Genomic DNA, 9,752 nt, shown 5'->3' on the forward strand with positions numbered 1-9,752 from the left:
TTGCATAGTTCATAGACAAGTGAAAGTGGATACTCTAAAATGCGCAAGATAAGTGTGAGTGCTATGGATGGTGTTCTCGCAGGGAGACGGGAGCGGATCCATAGTGGAGTATTGATATGGTGAATATGTGGACTCGTGTGTGCCACCTCAAAGAGTTACTTGTAGTAGTAGTTCAGGATAGCCACCGAGTCAAAGCTGGCTTGCTGCAGTCAAACTCCACCACCCCTTTGTTGATACCGATGCATATATAGTTAGTTCTGATGTAAGTCTTGCTGGGTACATCTGTACTCATGTTTGCTTATTTTATGTTTTTGCAGAGAGACTTCAGTCTTGCTAGTAGTTCCGTGTGGACTTCGACGTTTAGCCTGTTACCTCAGCTACGATCTTGTGCCCTCGGCAGGATCTGGTAGATAGTCAGGCTTCTCAGCCTTTTTCATTTGTAGATGTCTGTACTCAGACATGGTAAGCTTCGGCATGTGCTTTGACTTGTATGCTCTGAATGTTGGGTCATGAGACCCATGTTTGTAATATCTCGCTCCTCGGAGCCTAATGAATAAATACTTGAGTCGTAGAGTTATGTTGTGATGCCATGTTGTATTTACACATATCGAGCATATTGTGTGTATGAGTGAAATGCTTGGTATGTGTGGGATCCGACAACCTAGTTGTTTATCCTTGGTAGCCTCTCTTATGGGGAAATGTAGTCGTGTGCTTCCATGAGCCATAGTAGTCCGCTACAGCCCGGTTCACCGGAGTCCTGCTAGCCCAGCACTACTGCTCCGGAGCACTTGACTGGCCGGCATGTGATTCACTTCGTTCCTGTGTCTGTCCCTTCGGGGAAATGTCATGCGGTGACATCTGGAGTCCTACCTAGCCTGCTATAGCCCGGGTTCTCGGAGTCCTGTTAGCCCAGTGCTTCAGCACGGATTCACACGCTGCTGACCGACATGCTCGATGTTGATTCATGTATGCCTGTCCCCGTAAGTTAGTGCCTCTTTGGGTTCACGACTAGTCATGTGGCCTGGGTTCTCTGTCATATGGATGCTAGCGACACTATCATATACGTGAGCCAAAAGGCGCAAACGGTCCCGGGCCATGGTAAGGCAACACCCGTGGGAATACCATGCGTGAGGCCGCAAAGTGATATGACGTGTTACAGGCTAGATCGGTGTGACTTAGAATCGGAGTCCTGACAGCTTTGGTATCAGAGCCTGACTGCCTGTAGGATTACCAAGCCAAGCTGGTCGAAGTCGTGTCTAGAAATGCTTTAGTTATGTAAGGGAATTGATTGTGGAAGGGAACGTAAGGTTCTTTTTACTTGTTATACCTTATGCCTTCTGATCTGAGTCACCCTCTTCTCTCTACGGGGATTAAGAACTAGGCTTTCTCTTCTATCTCTTAGGATGACGTGTTACTAAACCGTAGTTGCCTAGGATTGTTGAGTTCAAGCCTTAGTTCAGTTCCTACTACTTCCATATGTTCATAGCTGGCCTCAGAACCTTGAGTTTGTGATGTTGAGTGGCTATGCCACCATTTTTGCAGGTTGTCTCAAATCTTTTGAGCAATTACAGCCGTTATGCTGTCCGAGTCGTCCCAGGTTTCTAAATAGTCAGATGCATTTGCAAATCCCTTCTTTCCGTTCCCGATGTCCCTTTGGGCTAGTTCAACCACACTAGTTGTTCTGTTGAGGTACTCCATTGCCTTGACTTATATGTTGGAGCTATTACTATGACCATAGGTGTCTTAGAGGATCACCTAGTAATCTAGCCATGTTTTGTGTTCTAGTGTGATGATTCTGGCCATTCTTCTCGAAAGCATCCCGTAATGTTATTAGTTAGTAGGTATTCTACTCCTGGGTTCTTGAACCCGAGATTCACCCTACTTACTTCATGTTGATAGTGTTTGCTAGTTCCTTTAGGATATTAGTAACATTGCGATAGTCCTCGAGGTCCATGGTATTTCCTTCTTCCAAGTACCATGAACCATTAAGGCAGAAGTTCTTTGAACCAAAAGCTCACAACCAGAGTACTCTTGAGGAGTTCTGCATTCATAATTGTGATTCCGCCAGTTCTACCTTCCTTCTTGGGTTATCTGGAAGAAACCTGTTGAACTTGGTTCGACATATTAATCTATGCATCCACAACTCAGAAAGATATATGTCCTCTTGAGTTGTCCCTCTTCATTTGTATTCCGACCATCGTCTATCAACTGATAGTCAGGAGTAATTGTGCATCCGTGTTATCGATGCTTATTATTCTTGTGGTCCGTTAAGCCATTCTATTTCAGAATGACTAGGAGAAACAAACTCCAGTACCTCATCCATATCCAGGATTGGGTCAAAGTAGTTGTGTTCTGCAGATCAAATGTCAATCCAGCTTTTGCTCTGTTCTACCCTAGAGTATTACCCCCTTTATGTCAGGATTGTCATGAGAATTGTACCATCTCTCATGAATTCTTGACGCAGTGATACTTCTTGCCATCATTTCTCATTCCTTGGTCCCGTGTTGCCGCAACCGGAATGCCGGCAAGTGAACTATGATGTGTGAAATCAATACTCCTAGCAACCGTGTTGCTTGGTAGTTAATGGACACTAATATCATTCTTAGCGTGTTGGTTATCGAAACACTATTCTAGGATTGATCGTGCTACCTTGTTCTTATTTCTGGTGCACTCTTCGATCTTTGAGTTAGGATTGAATCCCTTGCTCTTTTGATCATATCGTATTGTCTGAAAAGCAAGATTGTTCTCGAGCTTAGTAACATATCGGTGGTTCGTGATTTTCCGATTATCTTCTTAGAAGTATCACCAGGTTTCCCCCTGACCGTTATGTTGAACTCGCGATCAAGTTTGTTTTCTTATAAACCACTCTTCTCCAAGAACCTGTGTAGGATATCCCTGAGCTAGTTGGTTGAGCTAGAGAACAACTTGGAGAGTTGGAAGATAAAAGCTTGTCTGACTTAGCTCAGGTTAAGGGATATCTTTTTTTGTGTGTGTGTGTGTTGAAGAAAGATGATGTCTCCATCAATTGGTCCTCGTGATCAGTTGTTGGATCTATTGTCTTGTAGAATCCTTGATTTTAGTATGGGCTATCATCAAATCAAATCAGAACCAATGATATTCGTAATGTTGTCTTACTCCTGGTTGTTTCCTCGAGCATACACCATTATATTCTTTGTGTCTGACCAATACTATCACCTTGTTCACATAGTTGTGGAATTCCACCTATATGGAAGTCGGGATGGATTGTTGTTGAGCCCATTGACAACATTTTCACCTTGTCCATGATTCATGTTGAACATCTAAGTTAGTGTTGGAAACTTTTGAAGGCATTTCTTCATGCTAGCTCATGAAGCATATGTTCAGATGAAAGAAGTAACTTCCTCTAACTCATGTGCATTTGATGCAAGTTGCTGCCATGAACTCGAGAACGCTTGTTTTTGCTTCCTCTGGAATCATCCCAAGTCAGCCATGCATGTGCAAGTATTCTGTGGTCTGTTGACTGATCATCTTCGTTCCATATGAATTCCGTAGCACACTAAGCCACTGACTGATCTGTTCTAGGAAAAGGAGTTAAGTGCTAATCCATGGTAATGCACAATACTCCGATATCTTTAATGATGGTTCCCCACCTAAACTCGGTAGTGTTTTATTATAAGACTACTATGTGGTCATGCTTGTCTGGGACAGCGTGTTCACATGTGTGTAGCAGAACCACCTCATGTTTTGGAGCTTGCTATCGTAGTTCATTCCCCGAGAATCTCGCAACGTCATCTCGTTGATTTGTGTTGCAAACTTTCATTGTCTTTCTAGACATGATGAGTCTAGAATATCGTGTTATCATCCAGATCTGAATCTCGGGCAGATATGATGGTTGGAACCTTTCCAAGATCTATGATGTAGGCCCCGACAAGGCTGACGTTCTGGCCGACACACCTAGCCGGAAGGTCTATCATTGTAGTAACTTGATTGAGTTATTTGACCATCTTCTCCATGAGGATTTAGTGCAACTTATTCTAGGAGTTGTTCTTTGGGGATTCTTGTGCTCTTAGTTTCTTCAATTATTCTATAGCTACTCAACAGTGGAATCACTTTGAGTTTTTCTCCAGTTACTAGAATCATTCCCAGCATCTGCATTTTGTTCCCAGCTTGCACCCGCCTTTTTGCCATTTTACTATGGTCTGCCTTCTCAGTAATTTTTACTTAGGATCATCCTCAAAAGTGGGCTTACCCTAGACCCTATCATGTCTCGATGATAAGAAGAAATCATCCATTGTGTTGTCTTCAACAAGGTAATCCACATCATCCATTCTAGTATGAGTATGCCATTTCTTCAAGCTCCTTCACACGATCGTTTGTGATTGCCTCAGGCTGGTGAGAAGAGTTTTAATGATCTCTGAATCAAAAGTAATTCTTTTTGCCACTTAAGGGAATATTTCTGCGAGTCACCTTCCTTAAGATGTCTTGTTATGGTATCATGGCAATTATCTCCTTGCTACTTCGAAACCATGCACCATCCTACTTAAGCGAGGAATTGTTGCCTACCAAATTGAACCTTTATCATCCGCTTCTTTCCATTTCCCCTGATGTGTATTTCGTGTCTCAGCTCAAGAGATGTTTTATATCTCACTCCATGAGTTGATCTTGAGTGCTCGATCTTCAAGGAGATCGATTCCTGTAGAATTTCTTTCTGCCATCATCATGTTGGATGAAGATCCCGAAAGCAAAGACGTCAAGATCAAGATGACGCAATGAATCAACATCCTCGGGAAGGGTAGTTGGATCGATGAGATTGTGATAGTTTTGTGACCCCCCTTCCTTCTTACCTCACGTCTTGAATCTCGGGCCGAGATTCTTGTTTAGTAGGGGTGAGTTGTCACATCCCTACCCTTACCTTGACCTAGACTAGCTAGTCATGTGTGCATCATGTTTAAATTTCAATGAATTTGAATTGGGGACTGTTGAAACCCTAGCACAGATGAATCCAACTAGGTTCAAATAAAAAAATCATTTTCAATGAACCCAAAATTCCTTTGGAAAAGTTCATCATTTTTGAATTGGTCTAGAACCTCTGCCAAAAATGGTGCACATTTTCCTAGGTCACCTTGGATTGTTGGATGAATTCATAAAGTATTTGAATTTGGGAATTTAATTGCTATAAATAATTAAAATGCCCAAATAATTCTGAAAATGGTTGAGGGCTATTGGAAATATTTTCAAAAGTGCCACAATTATTTTCAGGGTTTTTGAAAACTGCCTTAGCATTTTATTAAAGCCAAACACAATTACATAAAATAGAAAAGAGAAATAAAAATAGGAAAAGAAAGAGGCTCACCTGGAACTTACCTGGCGCCCACCAAAGCCCACCTGGCCAGCCCGGTTGGCCAGCCCAGTCCAACTCCTCGCGTGTCATCTTCCACATGCCTTCTGGCACCGTGCATGGCGCGCGCACAGCCGAGCCGCGGCCACCTCCTGCTTCCACCTCCTTCTACTTCCCTGCTCGCTTCCTCGACCCCCTGGAGATGCCACGCGGCCCCCTCGACGCTCTCTCACTCTCCCCATGCTCATCCCCTCCTCTGGCTCCCTCCCCCTCTCTTCCCCGAGCGCCGCCATCGCTGCCGCTTGCCATAGCCGTGCCCGCCGAGCTTCCCTCGCCGCGCTGACCCGCCCAGGAGAACCGCAGGGTGGTCTTCATCATCTATGAGGAGCCACGCGACGCGGGACGCCCCGCATCATCGGCTACCTCGTCTTCTTCCTCCACTGCCGCCGAATATCGCCGGCGACCTCCCGTCGTCACCAGCCCCTCCCCGAGCTCGCCGATGCCCCCGTTGCAACCGTTGTGAGCTCCTGCCCCTAACCCCCCTCCTCCCCGCATCGATTGCACCATGTAGCCACCGTTTCCACCGGAGCCGAGAGCACCTCACCGCCGACCATGACGTCGTCATGGCTACGGCCGTGCAAGCACACGTCCGAGCTCACCACTGCAATCAGTGCAGCCCCACGATTCGAACGCACCCACCCTTGCCTCCTTCTGTGCCCTACCGCGTCCATCCCGAGCTCACCTGAGCGCCGGCCGCCGCCACGAGCTCGAGTCCGGCGAGCTTGCTCCACCCTTGCCCTTCCCGCTTGCACAGTTCAACACGGACGAGTCTCCTCGTTAAGTAGATGGCCTTGTCCATCGTTTTGGACGCCGGAGGACGAATCCTGAACGCATCTGCCGTCTCTGGCCTAGCCGGCGACGAGCCGCGGGTCAACTCCGGCGTGTTTTGACCCTGGTTGGCTGGGTTTGACTTCCCCTCCTGACTCACTGACGTGTGGCCCAGGCCCCTGCTTAATTAAGCAACATATTAGTTAGCGTTAAATAACTTAGTTAGATAGGTTAGCCTCTGACATGTGGGCCCAAGCCTTAACTAAACTAGATTAGGTTTAGTTTAATTTTAATTAACCTTTTTAGTTAACTATGTCACTGACGTGTGGACCCCACACGTCAGGTTTGACCTGACTGAGCCGTTGACCTGCTGACGTCACTGTGAGGTCATGCTGACGCAATAATTCCTTTCTGGAATTTAAATAGATCTTAAATGATTCATTATTTTCAGAAAATTCCCAAAACTTCAAAAAATCATAGAAATTCAACCGTAACTCCAAATGAAATAATTTATATATGAAAAATTATCGAAAAAATCCAATCTATCCATTTATGCTACTTTCATGCATGTTCAACCAACTTATACCACCTGTATAAGTGAAAACATGATAATGGCATTTTAAATACCCCTTATGGAGTTTGCATATGAACCCTTGGTTCATATGGACTTCATTTAAATTGTTGCTAGATGCATTAGTACAAATCACAGCATATTGACATGTTATGATCATGCATCATATTGTGCATTGCAGTGACTATATTCTTTCTCTGTTTGCCGGTGATTGTTTCCCCCTGATAGACTTGGTTCCGACGATGTGATTGATGACACCGATGAAGAACTATATTATCTTCAGAAGTGCCAGGCAAGAAAAACTCCCTTGTTCATTCCGATACAAACCCACTCTCTCGCTCCTGCTCTCTTTTACTATATTAGGACAACAACGTTTCAACTGTTACATGCTGCGGTAGCTGAACCCCTTTCCTCTGCATGGCCTGTCATTGCCACAGTAAATAGATGAAACCCACTAGCATGAGTAGGAGTTGTTTGAGCCCTGATGTGCCTACTCATTCATGTTTGTCTGTCATGCCTGCTACTGCTTAGAGTTGATTCAGGGCTGATTCATCGGGGATGAATTGGAATGTGGTGAACATGTCCTATTGTTGAGAGCTAAGTGTGTGAACACGATTTGGGTTGTCTCATTGCAGCCGTCCTTAGGAACTGAGTTCTGTGTTTGTGATCCATGAATAGTTACTACCACACATTGGGTTCCGGTAACTCGACCCCTCTCAGCTTATTAATCAACTCGATCTCTGTCCAGGAGTTGCAACTAGTTTCTGGTGTTTGTAGGTAGTGTTAGTAGTCTACCAAGTGGCACCCGGTACAGGTGGGCTTGGGACAGACTAGGCACAGTGGCATGATGTACCAAGTGGCACCCGGATGGTGGGCTTGGGAACCTTGCACACATCGTTTGGGGCCGTGAGCGACACCCCGGCCGGATCTCCTTGCAGATGGAACCCGAATAGGCGATAAACCTGGACTAGGGACTTGTTGGTTAGTCAAGTCATGGCCGACTCCCTCGCCCAGCTTTCGCTTGAAGGTTGCCGAGGTACATGATGTGTACAGGGCGATAAGTGGCGAGAGCATGTGTGAAGAAGTACACCCCTACAGGGTTATCATTATCTATTCGAATAGCTGGATTCCTCGGATATGGAAACTTGGACCCCTTTCATAGTTCATAGACAAGTGAAAGTGGATACTCTAAAATGCGCAAGATAAGTGTGAGTGCTATGGATGGCGTTCTCGCAGGGAGACGGGAGCGGATCCATAGTGGAGTATTGATATGGTGAATATGTGGACTCGTGTGCGCCACCTCAAAGAGTTACTTGCAGTAGTAGTTCAGGATAGCCACCGAGTCAAAGCTGGCTTGCTGCAGTCAAACTCCACCACCCCTTTGTTCATACTGATGCATATGTAGTTAGTTCTGATGTAAGTCTTGCTGGGTACATTTGTACTCACGTTTGCTTATTTTATGTTTTTGCAGAGAGACTTCAGTCTCGCAGTTCCGTGTGGACTTCGACATTTAGCTTGTTACCTCAGCTACGATCTTGTGCCCTCGGCAGGATCTGGTAGATAGTCAGGCTTCTTAGCCTTTTTCATTTGTAGATGTCTATACTCAGACATGTTAAGCTTCCGCATGTGCTTTGACTTGTATGCTCTGAATGTTGGGTCATGAGACCCATGTTTGTAATATCTCGCTCCTCGGAGCCTAATGAATAAATACTTGAGTCGTAGAGTTACGTTGTGATGCCATGTTGTATTTACACATATCGAGCATATTGTGTGTATGATTGAAATGTTTGGTATGTGTGGGATCCGACAACCTAGTTGTTTATCCTTGGTAGCCTCTCTTATGGGGAAATGTAGTCTTGTGCTTCCATGAGCCATAGTTGTCCGCTACAGCCCGGTTCACCGGAGTCCTTCTAGCCCAGCACTACTGCTCCAGAGCAATTGACTGGCCGGCATGTGATTCACTTTGTTCCTGTATCTGTCCCTTCAGGGAAATGTCACGTGGTGACATCCGGAGTCCTGCCTAGCCTGCTACAGCCCGGGTTCCCGGAGTCCTGTTAGCCCAGTGCTTCAGCCCGGATTCACACGCTGCTGACCGACATGCTCGATGTTGATTCATGTATGCCTGTCCCCGTAAGTTAGTGCCACTTTGGTTTCACGACTAGTCATGTCGGCCCGGGTTCTCTGTCATATCGATGCTAGCGACACTATCATATACGTGAGCCAAAAGGCGCAAACGCTCCCGGGCCATGGTAAGGCGACACCCGTGGGAATACCGTGCGTGAGGCCGCAAAGTGATATGAGGTGTTACAGGCTAGATCGGTGTGACTTAGAATCGGGGTCCTGACACTCGTAAGCATACTCAACGGGTTGCTCGATCACGAACTCGTCTCCCAGCTCTACCCAAAGCAAGAACACAAGCAAAAGAAACCACAATCAACCACGGTGCAATGCGCAAGCAACATGATGCAAAACATGGCATGATATGCAGGATGTGATATGCAATGCATATGCATGCTCCGGAAGGAAAAGATTGAACCAGGCCTCAACTTGGCAAACCAAGAATGCCGCTGGAAAGATGAGATGATTTCGGTCGAAATCGATATAAAGATCACCGGAATTGGATGCACGGTTTGCAAATGGCAAGAAAAACAACAATGGCACAGTCCTGCGATTAACAGTACGATGCCATCTAGAATGCAACAAGAAACTAAGGTACTACACTCCAACATAGCAACAAAGCACATGGCAGTGATCTACTCAAGATGCTTGACAAATATGAACACGGAGCTACTGCTAAATCACACAAGAGCAGGTTCAAAAAAGCATGGCAAAAGGGCAAAAGATATCAGCATCACAGACTTAGTGAAAATACTAACATGTCAGGAATTAGCATCAGGAAGCAATGTTTAGAGCAAGATAACAACATGCTACAGGATTAGATCATAGCAAACAAAGGCATGGCATCAATATAATCAAAGCATATAACAAAAGTCCCTTACTGACCATAAGCCAATAGGGCACAGAAGATATGATGGC

This window comes from Triticum urartu, chromosome 5A, assembly GCF_056163025.1.
Source record: "Triticum urartu cultivar PI428250 chromosome 5A, HENAU_Tu73, whole genome shotgun sequence".
NCBI lineage: Eukaryota > Viridiplantae > Streptophyta > Magnoliopsida > Poales > Poaceae > Triticum > Triticum urartu.